General features: G+C 39.2%; 1 protein-coding gene across 1 annotated transcript in view; it reads left to right on the top strand.

Annotated features, from left to right (window-relative positions):
* The window catches only part of LOC143300514 (D-aspartate oxidase-like), a 73,117-nt gene that overhangs the window by 55,456 nt on the left and 11,291 nt on the right, over nt 1-6,370 (top strand). The window lies entirely within an intron of this gene.

Raw genomic sequence — 6,370 nt, 5'->3', positions numbered from 1 at the left:
GATGGGGAGGGAGGTGGGAGTGATCAGCGACGACGACAAAGAAGAAAAAGAAAACTTCATCCACCGAGGTCAATGCTGACGAAACTTGAGGTAGCTGTAGTCATCGAAGACGGACATTGGGCGCCATTGTTGTAGTTGTTGGGGTGGGTTCTATCTTCGATTATTACAGCGTTTTCCACAAGGGGGTAAGGAAGAACAAGAGGGGGAAGAAAAGGAATGAACACCTCACACAAGGTAGTTTTGCAAAGATTCTCAATTCTGATCTCGTGGTTGCGACAACGCGCGACAATGCGCGAGCCTCTGCGCAAAAAGTACATAAACTCCCATTTAATAAAACATACAAAAAACTATTTATAAAACAATATAATAAATACTGTATAAACTATATTTGTTTTGTAAAGCATGAAAGTATTTTGACAACACAAATATAACACTTTATCATTTGGATAAATCGATCCATAGAAATTACAAAGACAATTGAATAGAAATGAACAATAACCAAACAATCCCAGAAACGGATCACCTTTCATTCGTTTACTAAAATTGTGAAATTAAGTAATCCAATTCATAACCAGAATAAATACAAAATGTTTTGCCAAATAATGAAGAACCAAATACCTATAAATAATAATAAGAATAATAGGACCTAACGTTATTACGTACCATAGATATCCTCACCTCATCAGTGTGACAACAGGCCCAAACAACGAAACACTAGGACCCGTCCGGTCCAGCCGATTCTCGCGCTCTGGCTTACAGTTGCTGTGACGGGATCAGCTAAGCTATCCAGAACTCTACTCACTGACACTGAGGAGCGATGATCACAATAAAATCATATTCATAAGAAACACGCAATTGCTTCCCCTAGCATCACAAGCACAAACACGCACGCGCAATCTCAACCACACATTCATTCAAAGTGCCACAAAAATAAATGCTATTACACAGAGATGGACGGACACACACACACACACACACACACACACACACACACGGACAGACAGACAAGACAGAATGGGGAGATAAGGGGGGCGGCGGGGGGCTGACTTAGCTTTTTCAGAGGCCTCATGAAGTCCCTTGTTCGCGTCCTTGATCCCTAATAACATGACCACATACAAATGGTCAGATACATTTAAGACAGTCAAAGTATTTAAACATGAATAGTGTCAGGGCTTTCTAGGATCTTGGGAAAGGGAGAGGGGTGTTTTATTTAAGCAAAAATATATCAAGTCAAGTCGATGGTTGGGTTTACAAAACAATAGTTATGCTAAAACATTACTGGTACACAGTGCTGCATATTGGATCATTTTGACAACTAATGCATCATTTTTATAAATTTCTAGTAACAGTTGTGATGAATCATTGCATCTGTTAGCTTTCATTATTGACATTTTCTAATATATTTTTGTTTTGTCTAGACATCATTTACTTTTGATATTCATCCCACAGAGGTTGCAACCATCACTAAATTTTAAATGTCTCCATTACATCAGTAGCATTCCATGGGGAAATGGTCACCTTCTGCTTCAGCGTTTTAAGTAAGTATGCATGTTGTCTAACTGCGTCTAAAAAGAAAAAAATGTGGTAACAAAGAGTATCTAAATGTAAAATGCACAAAAAAACCCACTTGACAATTGGAATGAGTGAGGGTGGTGGGGGGGCATAAAGAAATTTCAAAATAGTTTTATAATGCCTGAACATTTTCTTTTTCATCTTTTAATCCCTTTTGGGGCATGGAGGATATTGAATAACGCCGTTGATATTTTTAAACAAAATTAAATATAAAAGCAAATGAAAACATTGATTTAAAAGGGTGGGGGGAGGGGAGGAACAGAAATATAAATGATCATTAAAATTCTTATCTTGTAACCTTTTCATTTGAAAAAAAAAAAATGGAACACTTTCAGGCACTCTTTTCACACCTTTCAACAAACTGCAAAAATGAAAAGCTGACTTAAGATTAAAATTTTGCATAATGTCAACCACAATTATATCCACCAACACTTTGGGGCAAGACTTCCACCCTGCCCCTCCTGTTACTGCATCCCCCCTCCACACCATCCCTACTAAGGTGTGTGGGGAGGGAAGCGGTTGGGGAGGGGGGTGGAGAGAGAGTGCAGGTGTGGATTTCTATGTGTGCTTGGGTCGTGCATAATATGTGGGCATGCATGTTGTCTTACTAAAATACTAGAGCTTTTTTTTTCTTTTTTTCTTTTTTCTTTTTTTTTTTCTTCTTTTTTTTCTTTTTTAATGTTTCAACAAGGTATGAGTAGAGATCTTTGATCAATGATTTACCTTTCATGTATGTCTTTGAGTTCAGTTTGATTTTTCTGTCTTTCTCAATTCTACACCACTATCAATAATCTGTGATGATTCGAACACCCTTTAAAACTTTTTTAATATCACAATGAAGAATAAAAAAAGCTAATCTAAAATGTATACAAAAACTTGACAGTTGGAACGATGGAGGAGGGGTGAACAAAGAAATCTGCCATTCAATGCTTGAACTAAAGTTACTGACCACATTTTGCAGTAACCAGATTATTCCGTTTTCTATGATTAAGGTGACCAGTCAAAAATGATAAACTGAAAACAAAATGAGAGATGACTTCAAATATCAATAATGAAATGTTTTGTTTGTTTTTAGCCATTTTGGCTAGGAATGGGAACCACCACCATCCCTGCTATCAAAACCTGTCACTATAATGTAAACTATTCTCGTCTTTTTTGGACACTATTTCCACCCTGCCCCCTCTCCTCCCCTGCCTCCACCACCCCCACCATTCCTCTTCTTCTTTTCTTCTTTCCGTTACACGACCAACATCGACTTGCCGATGACTCTGTCGTGGTTCATGCATGCTGGGTATTTTCGTGTCTCCATAACCCACCGAACATTGACATGGATTACAGGATCTTTAACGTGCGTATTTGATCTTCTGCGTGCGTATACACACGAAGGGGGTTCAGGCACTAGCAGGTCTGCACATATGTTGACCTGGGAGATCGTAAAAATCTCCACCCTTTACCCACCAGGCGCCATCACCGTGATTCGAACCCGGGACCCTCAGATTGAAAGTCCAACACCTAAACCACTCGGCTATTGCGCCCTTCTTCCTGCTGCTGGAAACATAATGGAAATATACCTCCTTTTTGTCCCCATCCCCTGCCCTCTTTACTCAATTGGGAAAAGGCTGGAGAGGTCTGGGGTGAATATCTTTCCAACATTGTTCCTTCTTCAATGAGCAATATTCCCATTCCGATGTTTTCAACACGCTTGCTATCGTTCTGGGATCATTCCCTACCTTCTGATTTAAAAAAATATAAATAAATGGGTGTGCGAAAAAGCCGAAACGGGGTGGGGGAGGTGTGGTGGTAATGTTTTCCCATTTTAGCTTATAGAACTTTAAATGTGAACTTCAAATACTCCTTCCTGTGGACACCCAGTGAAGGTAAACTGGCGATTTATCGATGACTACCTTTGCGTCAGATAAAAACAGGTAAGAGGCTCTCTTGCAGCAGGACTGGGATAGTGAATGAGTTCATTTACAAAGTTATTAACAAAACTAAACATTTCATTTAAACACAGCTAAGTACTTACCAGGCCGGACAACCAAGGCTGTATGGTTTCTCTCCTCCAGACCGCTAGCGACTGAGCCTGACAAAACGGCGCTTTTGACTGTGGAGACACGAACTCACATCGGTTCACCCCACGGGCGAGATGAGCTTGCGGGTAAAAAAAAAAAAAAAAAAAAAAAAAATCGTGAACCGCTCACACCAGCACTTGGCGACTCCCACCCCACCCCCTCCATTCCGCACTCGCTCTTTTTCACCCCTGTCTCTCCCGTCCACCTGTCATCTCTGTGTGAGCGTGTATGTGTATGTTATATAAATACGTATCATGTGTATGTGAGCGAGTGTGTGTGTGTGTGTGTGTGTGTGTGTGTGCACCTTCTTCGACATGCATATTCATTTGCACGGGGTTGTTTTCCTCCTTTCACCATCCCCCTCCTCCGTGTAGGTATATTTGTGTACAAAATGTAGTGAATGTAGATTGGTAAGGACAGATGGGAAATAAAAGCAAGGCTGAAATATCATTGGGTCTGACTCTCTCTCTCTCTCTCTCTCTCTTCGGCGTGAACCACCGCTCTGTTTTGATTGTCCCAAGCACCACAAAATCACATTGCTGCCTCTCTCTCTGATCTCTCTTTCTCTCTCTCTCTGTCCCAGGTGGCGAGATTTGGGGTGGGAGGGGGGGGTCCCAGGTGGCGAGATTTGGAGTGGGAGGAAGGGGGAGGATCGGTGGGGGAAACTTGATACCCGCTAGTTCAATGTGTGGCCTCACAACGGCAACCATAACACACAGAACAAGATCAGTGACAAACCCAGAAACAATGCTAACTGTGCTAACGTAACTGTGTTCGAAGTTGCCAAGGAATGGACAGTGGAAGTGTGCATCGAGAAAGAGAGGGAGAGAGAGAACCGCCATTCTCAACCACACCATCGTGGGAATTGAGAAAACCCAACTTTGTTATAGACTACACAAATCTCGAAAAATAAATCGACTAATATATTAAAGAGCTCTGCATGCTCTCATGATTATGAAAAATAAATATAGAAATAGTAATAATATCAAAAAATATATACAGGTGATTCGGTTCTTGATAATGGCAAAACGGGAGCAGCTTTTGGAAATCCGGAATTGAACCATGAGAAAATGTACCACTCGTAATTGTACAAACAATTTACAGTCTTTACTGCTGACCTCGTGGCCATACTCATGATTTTGATTCACATTCTAGATTTTCATAAAAATGATTACGGTCAAATTCCTTTCTGTGTAGATTCAAAATCAGTTAGATCTGCAAATTAAAAAAATATACACAAGAGAGGCAAGGCCTTCAAGACTCACTTGTGATACACTTAAAAAATTAATAGTTAAAATGTGTTCTGTACTTGTTATTATAAAGCTTGGTTAAAAAAAAGAAAAAAGAAAAGAAAGAAGAAGTCCTAACCAGATTTGAACCCCGCGTGTTCAGGTGAGAAGAAACTGTCTTCCCATTACACTATCGTGGCTCCTTAACTGACGTTCTAAAATTTAATATTTGAACATACTTTTTTAAAGGGCGATAAATCAATTGCGGTATTCGCACTACGGTGAGAACGCTGTTTAAATCATATTATTCTGGTGTATCTTGGGCATTCAAAAAATCTTTAAGGGCAATAAAAATTCTTTTTAAGTCCGCGGTAAAGGAGACGTAGCTATCCTGCAATCACACTGCAACATTTAGCCGTTTTCTCTAGATCTAGATAGATGTACAAGTTTAGTTACACCCGCTGGGCATGTAGTACGACAGGACACGGTCAATTCAGTTTCTCTTTTATGTTCATTCTAGTTTTATACTTTTAAAGTTTACATGAAAATTTAGTATTTTGTTAAACTAATAACATTTAGAGTCAAGTACAAGTACTTCTAAACGTCGTAAGAAGTGAAAAGGACTTCATTTTCAGAAACGTCCAGACTGGAAATTTTTTCGTTTCAGCGTGATCAGTTCAAGGGTATTAACTCGCATGGTTTACAATTTTTAACTGTGAATTCCGACTGATTCTGTGGATATTTTTATGACAGTTGGGGGCATAATCCAGTAAGTGATGAGGCGTTCACAAATCTTTCTCTGGGTAAATATTTCACGGTCTCCTTCTCCAACTTTCCATCAATCGTGTATTGTTGATTGAATATAGGATTGAATGGGCAGGTCAACAACTTGAAACAAAATGGCGTCGTTTGCGTTCGCGAAGAATATGAGCACGCCCTTTGAATGTGTATAATTATGTGTACGCAACTGATTTTTGCCCATGACCTTCAGGGCTCAGCCAAAAAGATTTGTAAAGTCCACTCGTCGTATTGATTTTAGTATTTTCCGAAAAAGACCACTTGGGCGAATGAACATAGTGAAAGCCCTGTACACACAAGCTTTTTATGTTTTGAGTGTAATTACAAAATGTCATGTTTAAGATGAGAAAGATCAGTTTAAACCAAATTAAGTCCCCTAGCATTAATTGCAAATTAATTTCCCTTTATTACTATCTGCACCAAAACCTTTGCAAAATAAATAAAACTTCCATGCTTAGCAAAAGAAGTTCCTGTTTGAACAAAAAATGATAATAATGACTGCTCTTGGTGTTGTGTCAGAATATCAGATCAAAGTGCCAAGTTTAGAGAATACAAAAAATATAAATATAACTGTAAATGCAGTTTGCATATAATTTGGCTTCTTTTTTATTTTTTTGTTCCCATCCTAGAGGTGCAATATTGTTTTAAACAAGATGACTGGAAAGAACTGAATTTTTCTTATTTTTATGCCTAATCTGG

This window comes from Babylonia areolata, chromosome 26, assembly GCF_041734735.1.
Source record: "Babylonia areolata isolate BAREFJ2019XMU chromosome 26, ASM4173473v1, whole genome shotgun sequence".
NCBI lineage: Eukaryota > Metazoa > Mollusca > Gastropoda > Neogastropoda > Buccinidae > Babylonia > Babylonia areolata.
The sequence above is the reverse complement of the archived record's forward strand: the minus strand, read 5'-3'. Positions and strand labels throughout refer to the sequence as shown.